Source organism: Quercus robur, chromosome 10, assembly GCF_932294415.1.
Source record: "Quercus robur chromosome 10, dhQueRobu3.1, whole genome shotgun sequence".
Lineage (NCBI taxonomy): Eukaryota > Viridiplantae > Streptophyta > Magnoliopsida > Fagales > Fagaceae > Quercus > Quercus robur.
The window spans coordinates 8,954,625-8,965,094 of NC_065543.1; the positions used below are offsets into that span (position 1 = coordinate 8,954,625).

Below are 10,470 nucleotides of genomic sequence, written 5' to 3' on the forward strand. Positions count from 1 at the left end.
ATACTAGTCATAACATCAAAGTTGATGCTGGAACGTCAGTTATAGGTTCTATCAATCTGTTGTACTACTTCTATTTCATAATATTCAATGCTATCTCTTTTATTGCATCAGTCATTGTCACCTTCTTACTAATTACACTACAACAAAAAAATGTTTATTATAACAAAAAAAAAATTGTTGCAATAACATCGAAGTCATTGCAATAGTTTATGCAAAGTGTTGCAATAAATTTTGAGGTAATAAGTTTGTGCTACAAGAAAATTTTGTTTCAATAAACCTTAAATATTTTAATGAAAATTTTGATGTAATAATATATTTGCTATTGCAATAAACAATTTATTACTTCGAATATCTTGTAGCAATAGGCTATTAATTCATGAATTTTATTACAATAGATTGTAAAGAATTGACCAAAAAATAATTTGGGTTCAAATTTTTGTAACGGTATATTTATTGTAGTAGTTAAAATTTTCATATTTTTTCTTACAATAGATTGTAAAATAATCGGAATTAGATCATTGTAATAATATATTCATTGCAGCTTCATGTTTGTCATTGCAATAGATTGTAAAATAATTGATATTTTAGTTATTGCAATGTTAAATTTGCTACAATAAGCCATCTCTTTGAAATTTCGATCTATTATAATATATCGCAAAATATATAATTGGTATCAAGTTATTACAATGGTTTCTTCAATTTAAGTTATTAAAAAAAATTGATTTCTTCAATTTAAGTTATTGCAAAAAATTTTCTAAATTCAATTTAGTATAAAATCTCTATTGCAATTGCAAATTATAAATTATTACAACTAATTATTATTAATGTAATAATTTACTCTTTTTAAGTTACTATTGCAATGACTTTTAATTTTTAGATGTGATATTATGTCTAATACCACTATACTAATTTTGTTGTATTAACACTTGATATAATAGACTTATTTTGGTGTAGTGTTAGTGGATTCCCGGTCAAGAATAAGATTTGTATGGGCCTCTTAACAATAGCTCTATGTACCACTCTCGCATTCCTAGTAAATTACCCATATAACTGCAGTCTACATGGTGACCCCGTTCTCACTATACTATTTGAAATATAAGGAGGTCTTTAGTATACAAATATGGGTTTTGGGTAGTTTGGTTGTGGTGATTTCTTTGGTTTTTCTGCTTCACTTAATCCGTTTTCTTGTTTGGCTGGGAAGGAGGATAAAAAAATCCATCCCTGCATGGGTAGAGGCCATTCACAAACTCAATTGTTGAGAGTCTTGAGACTATCACATTGTTGTTTCTAATAATGGTTGAATTTTGAAGTATCCTTCAAAAGAAAGTGACATAGTAGGTTGTGTGGTCTTATGGAGCATCAATGCCAGATAAGTACAATAATATATTGGCTTCTCCTCAAGTTTTTATTTTCTTCTTTTTGCTTGTATTTTTTTTTTTTTTTTGGTATGCGCTTCATCGAATAAAAAATCAAATATCATTATCTGTATTTGGTTGTAATTTATGACGGGTATTCATAATGAAGTTAAGATATTAATTTGTCTAAATGGCTTAATGCTTGATAGCATTCCGCCTCCTTTGTGGGTGGGTTAACTGAAATTTCTTGGGGAAACTACGACTAATATTATCACAAAGAATCAATCTAAACAGATTATCAAAAAAAAGAAAAAAGAATCAATCCGAACTAAAGCATATTTACACTATTACTCCAAATTATTCTCTCTATACTTTTTTTTTTTCTTACCATTGCCAAATTTTGTTCTTGATGAAATCACGTTTATCCTTATTTATCCTTTTCTTTGTTTTGATAGAGATTTTTTGTTTTATGTTTTCTGTAAAAGTTCAATTTTAAGCCTCAAACAGGATGGTTCGGACTATATTCTGATTGAAACAAGGTTTTTGTTCATTTTTGTTGATTTTTATATCTGTTAAAAGAGGCTTCCTGTGCTTTAAAGTTGTTTTTTATTTTTGGTTGCTAGGAAAATAAGGGCAGAAGAAGAAGTTGAGCTTTCAATTCTGGGTTTTTAACCCCTATTTGATTCCCAAGAAAGCAAAGCAAAATGAAATGAGTGAAAAAGATACTTTCAATTCTGAAAATTAACCTTAACTTTTTATTTTTTTTGTAAGTTTATGTTAACATAACAATACACGTGGCATAAAAATATTATTTTATTTTGACCGTTAGCCACATTATTATTTTCCATTCATCACTTAACGGCAAAGACTTTTTTGATACAAAAATAAAAAATTAGTAACCAAATTAACACATTTAAAAGGTCAGGGATCAAATATATAGTTTATCTTTATTTATATTATTAATAAATTAAAAATAATAATTTGTTATCTAATAAACTTGTTTACAAACTTATATATTCCAATCTTAATTCTTAAGTATATACAAATACACACACACCAATAAAGTCCCTCAATTTTATTCACCTTTGCACCAAAACTGACTGAATGTATAAGGCCATTGAAAAGCACCGATGGGGGTGGTCAATTTGGGTGTGAGCTTAAATTTTTAGGCAAAAACAAAACAGTTTTTTTCAGGAATTCTATTTTATTAGAATTATATTTTAAACTTAAAATAAAAATGGAAAAAATAAAATAAAACAAAGTAGAAAATTCCTCACATAATCATCACTAAAAAAAGTATAAGAACAAGGCGTCACCAATTTTTTTTTTCTTTTTTCTTTTTGAGAAAGAACAAGGCGTCACTAATTAAGAAGGCTATTTAGGCCCTGAATTTTATTATGCAATGAATTTTACCTATTAAGTTTGATTATGCCAAATTATTTAGTTAGGTTTTAATCACTAAGAAAATATAAGCATAAGTAGTCAACAATTGCAAATCAAACAGTCACAATAAATACAAGACACTTCTTCTATAAAAAAAATAAATAAATAAATAAAAACAATACAAGACACGATATGGTGACAAAGTGAAAAATTGATAGATATATATATTTCTCTGAGGGAAAACCACTACATAAGAAACTTTCCCCAAACAAGCAATTTACTATAGTAAGAGAAGTCTTACAACCACTTTAGAACCTTTGAATTCTTCAACAAGAGACGGAACTAAGATTCGAACTTTGGGGGGGCCAAAGCTTAAAACCAAAAAAAATTTAATCAGAGAGCATGCACACAACATTTGCTGTATACAGTTCGTTTATTCCATGTTTCACCCTCTCTAATCCTTTAACTTGTGTTGGCCTTACTAGTTACTAATCTCTACTTTGGCGAATTTCAAACAATCAAAAAACTCTAATTCAACATTCAAATACAACTAATTTTAGTTCATTTGGATCATGGTGGAGAAATTTAAGGACCCCAAAGATTACTTGATAAGAAATTTCAACTCTAATTTCAAAATATCTCCCAATTCAGATTCGATTTTGTAGCATAAGAAGTAAAATTGAGAGAAATTTCCATGCTTTTTAAGATGGCAACTCATTTACTCTAACTGGATGATCAAAATTTTGTTCAAATTTAATTTGGACAAATTTGTTCAACCTTGGTCAAATTAGACTTAACCATTTTTTTTATGAAAATCTTTTAGCATACATTTAGTTGAGGTAAACAAGAATCATCAATTTGATTTCCAATGCTTCAATTACAGTTTAGGATACAACAATAATTTTTGAATACCTACATGGGCATCATTAAATAACTATTTTTTGTTTAAAAAAAATTATGTAGCAAAATACGATGTCAACAAGTTTATCACATAATTTGTAACAAAAAATTATGCATCCTTTTCATGAATTCTTGTGCTCAAAGTGTTTTTTTCTCCCAGCCAATTGTGTAAACCAAAGAGTGTTGGTTAAAACAAGGATGTAGGATGTTCTTATTACTCAAAACATTTATTACAAAGTATTTAATTCAGCTTCCAATTCCTCTCTTATTCTTCATACATATATATATCTCTTATTTATATATATATATATATATATATATATATAAAAGAGAGAGAGTCAATAGCAAACTCTAGTATCGATATTACTAAGGAAACTTTTGCATGGATCTTTGTCTACACTTTAAATCTTTGCAGTTATGAAGAGGTATTGCATACCATGGGTCATAGGGCAGTATCGATTGTGGATAATGATCTGGCTATTTTACCACGCAAGGTATGTGATAACATTTTCTCTTATCATTTGTATCCTTCTTTGTTTTATTGTTTTGATTTGTTGAAATTTTGTTTATCGAAGTTTTTCCTTCTTTTCTTGACAACTTATTATTAAACAGCATTTATTCAATGTCGTAACACCTTTCCGAATATTTTTATTGATGCTTTATTAATTTGAGACATCTAAAGTTCAAAAATGGGTCCAATTTCACCGAATGAGATATTTGTCTTAGTATTTTGCAACTCACCACTGAAAGTAGATTTTGTGGACAGATATTCCACTCCAAATTACCAAGTTGGCAATCTTATACTTTGAAGGAGAAGATAAATGAGTTTTGAAATGGAATGGGCATTTAAAAATATTTTCAGTTTGACAAGGATATTTTGTATTGCACCAAACATTTGAAAACAATGAAAATGTTTTCAGCTAACTTTAAGTGTTCTTTGTAGTGGTCCAATGTACAAGTTAGTAGAATGCCTTTAATGTAGGCTTAGAGTTTGCTTTTCCAATCTCATTATTTGTTCTCTTTATTATTACTTCTTTATTTTTAATTTTATTTACAAAGAAGGGTAATGTCTATTACACACACCCATTTACATTGTACACATGCCAATTGAAGTCATGATTTTAGTTGAAAAATTTGTATGTGCATATGATGTGTGTAAGTGAGTTTGTGTAAGAGACATTTTCCTAGAAAGAATGAAGAGAATTAATTATTAGCTTTTTGTCCAAAGGTTTAGAAGCCTAATCCTTTGTTTAGATATCATAATGCCCTTTACAAGGTTTATCATTTAAGAGTAATGCTACAGTCACAAACTATTTTACAACATTTTTACAAACTGATAATATGGCCTACTTATTGGTTTTTGTCTAGGCAAACCATTAATATCACTTTTTCATTTACCAATAACTATTTATTACATCAACAGTGAGTAAAAATTTTTGTAAAAATGTTTGTATTTCTAACATTACTCATCATTTTTTTTTTAATACAAGATAGAATTTCTACTTTAACCTAATTTAAGTATATGTGTGTGAAAATCCTTTCTAGAGACTTGAATCTCGGCTCTTACTCCCCACACCTTACAAGTACTTATACTTGTGAAGTAACCATTTAAATCTTGGAAGCATAATTAATTTTACTTTTACATATCATAATATATACTCTTTAATATTTGGCTTTATTAGTAAACTCGTAAGTGCTTTTAGAACCATACACTTAGCCACACATTTTGTGTAATAACTTGCATAAGTGTCAGTTTATAATTAGATTATTAGACCACTCAAAAAATAATATGCATATACCTAACAAACTCAGAAAGAGAAATGATACGTTCACAACATTTTTACAATATTTTTACAACAAATCATAAGTAGTTAGTTGTTATTGGTTCAAATTTGAACCTACTATTGAAATTACTTTTTTGCCCTAACAATAATAACCATTAACAACCTACCACTTAAAATTTATTATAAAAATGTTGTAAAAATATTATGGACATAACATTTCTCCACATGAAGATGCATGTTTTGACAGTCTTGTCAAGATTGACTAGGTTTCCCCGCACAAGATTAATTTTCCACAAGACTCAAAATATTTATGGGGTTGACCTGAGTTGCTTAGGAGGATAAGCAATAACGAATGGCAAAAAGATATTTTTAATTTCTGTTGTTAAAATGAAATTTCCTTAACGACATCATTCTTACTTGATAATGTTTTGTTTTTGTATAAACTTCTTGGTAATGTTTTAATTAGTTGATAAATAATCAATTGATATATATGATGAGTTCCTATGAATATATACGAGCAAAAATATATGACTAATATAATATTTTATTGCACCAATATACATCACTCTTCAATTTGGTTAATTCCATGTTACACTTTTAATAATTCTTCATGCATTACACGGTTAACGTCAATATTTGCCCTGCTGACCACTTGCACTGAAATGCGACCTTGGTGAAAATATGATTACTAGTTTTTACCATTATTAGTTTACAACCTTAGTAAACTAGTAGTGGGAAACATTTCCATGCAACTTAACTGTTCAAGGAAGTAATTGCGTCATGACCTAACACACAAGGAAAAAAGAAAAGACAATACCGTCTCACACGCCCAAAAAAAAAAAATGCATTATTTGTGAAGACTGATCAAAATTTCCACACGCAAAAGGTTGATTTTTCCACACCACGCGAACTATATATTTCTGGAGTGATAAGAGTTACATATAGAAAGGATAAGTAATTACCAATGGCAAGAGAAAGTATAGCTTCCATGTCCTTCATTGCCACTGCCACTTCTTTTATAGTCTTTGTTACTCTCATTAGTTTGCTCCCGGAGGCTTTAGGAAGAAGATTTCTACCATTACCGCCGTCTCCCAATACAAGTTGTGGAACCGGCCATCAAGAATTTAGAGAACCGTATGATTGCCGTACTAATCATTTCCCACCACCACATCCTGCTTCTGGATTCACTTCGAATTCTTCATCATCATCGCCACCACCTCCTCCTTCAGAGTCCAAGTCAGCCTTGCCAACACCCTCATATGAGGAATCTACACCATCACCACCACCACCAGGCCAATAAATTAATTTATACTGCACCTTTTTTTTCTTTCATTGAATTTGCTTTTTAACTGTAAGTTTAATGTATTTTATTTTATCTTACCTTTACAAATTGGACAATGAATGTTGTTAGAGGATTTTAAAAATCTAATAAATAAAAGTGATATGAAGTACCATTATGTGCATGGTTGGTGGATCATCAATTATTTGTAAAGTTGATGCTTATGTAGAAATTTGTAATATCCTTACAATCACTTGTTTGCTTATAACCAACAATGCGTATATATGTGCTTATCAAAAATAATAATAATAATAATGTGTATGTGGATGCCATCTGTTCCTTTTCGTATGTATAAATATATATATATATATATATATATATTTGAATAAAATTGTACTTATCAATTTTAACCCAAAAAAAAATTTTACTTTATCCCCTCAACAATATAATTGATATTTTAAAAATTAAAAAAATATATATACATTAGCTCAAGCCCAAATAACACCCCCAAAACAAACACAAACAAGAGTACAAGACAACAAAAAAAAAAAAAAATCCTTAGCCAATTTCGGGTCTTGTTTCTGTTCAGTGGCCAGTAGTCGCGTATCCAACGCGTCCGGTGGCCACTGGCCACTAGACAGAAACTGAGTCCTCCGATTCCAACTAGCCTAAGATGTAGGAGCAGCAGAACACTCACACAAATCTCACAACACGCAACAAGCCACATAATAAAAGTGAAAAAAAGAAAAAAAAAAAAAAAAAAGAAAAGAAAACCTAACTTACTAAATACTAGGACCTGGGAGTGGGCGGGGTTGGGCAAACGGCAGCGGAACCAAACCAGACCAGAGTAGAAGCAGAGTAGCAGACCAGATCAGCACCACGCCGCCACCACTAGTCCACCGCAGCACCACCCAAATTTGGTATTTATATCTAATCTCTCTTTTTTTAGATGATAATATTTTATCCCTATCATATATGAATCTCTAGAGACTAGTGCTTGGTTGATTTGATGATATGAGTTGTGAAAATAGAAAGAGAGGCAATGAGGTAGAGATGAGATTGAGAGCTCCACACTCTCCGAAAATAGAACAGAGAAACTGAGAAAGAGAGCTTCTGACTCCACCTTTCTCTTTTTAATATAGCTAAAAGTAATAATTTTTTTTTAATGGATAATAAATGTGAGTATCGAGTCTTGTTTACTCTTGTATTGTTTGATAGATAATAGCTTCTGCCATGTCCCATGTGATGTTGTTTTCGTCCATTAGTGACTACTTTCTTTTAAAAAATTACAGATATTTTATTTTGTTTGGTAAATAATTAAAGAGATTATTTGTAATTCTGAAATGGATTGGTTAGTTGTTGAGTGCTTGTATTGTGTGCATAGTGCTTGTGTGTATTTGTTTGGAGTTTCATGTAATCTTTTTTTGTTTGTATTTTTGCCATCTCTAACTTCAAGTCCTAACTCTGTCTCTAGATGACATGCATAATATTAATAGTTCATGAATGTTCATTTTTTACCATGATTTAAGTTTGAGTCCAATATCCAACAAGATTATATGTTCAAATTTAGTTCTTTTTTCTTTTTCTTTTTTCAAACAAGTTTGTGTTTGTTCATGAACTACATAATTACTTTATTCATTTCACTCCCATATATAGTAAACATTATAACCAAATTCTTTACCCCTTACAAATATATGCTAAAAATTAATAATTAAGTTTAGTTCATTAGCTAGATAGAATAATTTATGTTTATGAACATATAAAAATTATATGTTCCCTTTGTAAAAAAAGTATTTTGAGGCTAACTGTAACAAGGCAAGCATAATTGTGAAAGTTGTTTTATGAGTTGTTGTGTGTGATGATTGAATAATGAGCGGAAGCATGAAAGAAAGAATACATACAAAAGTTTATGTGATGCGGCCTAACGGTCTACGTCCACAATGAGCAAGTCCTTAATGGTTACATATTATCTTAAGCACTTGTGTTACAATGAATTCAACGTACGTAAGGTTTATATACTAGAACATACTTGACTAATTATAGGTCAATCATATACTAACCTAAGGTTAATATGTTTGTTTTACAAATTCATGAGTCTACAATTGGTTTGAGCCACTTGAGTCATGATATATCTACCAACAATCAATGATTTGCACATAGCGTTTCATGGGAAATAGGGCTAAAAATAACCCCGAAGAACTATTTGGTAAAAGTAGAAATCATTGTCAGAGCCCGCACGAAAATTAGACCATACTAATAACTGTCAGCTCAGTCCCAGCCCAGGCCCTAATTTTTCATAATGCAATTAAGTCTCCTGTTTTGTTTGACAACAAAAAAACCATGTCATATACCTTGGTAAACTAGTAATGGAAGACATTAACTTTTAACCTACCCTTCAAAGAAACAAATGGGTGGCATGAATATATAAAAAACTCATCCCCTCCCATTAAATGCTCTCATTTTTAAATTTTAAGTGGAGTTAAGACGTATGGTATTTAAATATCAAATAAATATCACTTGTTTCACATCTAGTTAAAAATGTGAGAGAATTGGAGGATTCATTTAAAAAAGATTCTAATAGCATCATGAATGGTGAAAAAAAAAGTGGTATGAGTGATTTTGCGCCACTCTTTTATTTTTTGGGGGAAAAAGTATTGCAACTCCTAGAGAGATAACCGTACTCCATACACATACAAGCATTTTTTTTATTTAAGTTTTTAATATACAAGACAATTTTAAAATAAAATAAAATAAATCATTCAACAATCGTCCACCACTCATCAATCTTCATCAAATTATGGCAAATGGTGTAGTACTAAAAGAACTGCATGTGACCTTGGAAATCTGTTAATAGATAACAATGCATCTTGATTAATGAACAATGCAACTAACACATTGTCAGGACGTTTTTGCAACAAGGGCAAAAAATGCAAGATTAGCCCAAATCTCCCCTTGGGTTCTTTAGAAATTTTTATTTGTACAGAATCAAACCCAAAATTCCGAATGTATAATAAACAAAAGGTTAGTGGTGCTTTAACAAGAGACAAATCAAAATGTCATAACTAAAATACAAGAAAATGCAGAAAAAGTACACAAGTCCAAAACTTCAACCTATAATCAGCAAGAAGAGAAAATTGAGAGAGGTTGTGAGGAAGAGACTCGAGAGAGGGAAGGTTCGCCTGCACCCATATTTTCATTCCTAAACTTCAAAATTGTAAGAATGTTGGCTAGCTGAATGGACTTTTACTTTAAAGTTTCAGCTATGTGGGTAAAACGTGATTGGTCCCTTTTGAATCTAATTGGGGCCTTTTGTATTGAGTTTGGGATGCTCTAAGTGACTAGTTTTTTGTTAATAAAAGAGGCTTTGAACCCCCAAGTCTCAATCAAAGAGGTTATGGAGATTTGCTTTAACTGGGTAAAAGGTTGGCTTGCCTTTTGCATAATTTGGGAAATAAAGTGGCCTAAATTCATGGATTGATATTTCCTAGACATTGTAGGCCCTTGGACTCTGCATTTGATTGCTATAGCAAATGTAGGGTCACGTCCCGCAACGAACCGCGGTAAGGTTGGGTTCGCGCATGAATGGGCCCATACAATATCATTTGTAGAGAGTGGGTTCGAAAGGCTAGGTCTCGGTTACCCAGCGGTGGGTTTTTGTGGTGTTCATATGTGATTTAAGTGCCTTCACCCTTGGAGTCTTTCTCCGGGAGATGGACTGGAAGCGCTTCTTCTTTGGCCAGTCTTCCCAGCCCCCCCTCTAGATTACTTA

At 30.8% G+C, this 10,470-nt stretch overlaps 1 long non-coding RNA gene across 1 annotated transcript; it reads right to left on the minus strand.

Annotated features, from left to right (window-relative positions):
* Positions 1 to 6,243: 6,243 nt before the first annotated feature.
* On the minus strand, positions 6,244 to 7,828 carry LOC126702182 (uncharacterized). Its single transcript, XR_007647673.1, has 2 exons — positions 7,485 to 7,828; positions 6,244 to 6,690 (listed from the first exon to the last, which is right to left on the minus strand). It is a non-coding gene; the product is annotated as an uncharacterized LOC126702182 (long non-coding RNA).
* Positions 7,829 to 10,470: the final 2,642 nt, after the last annotated feature.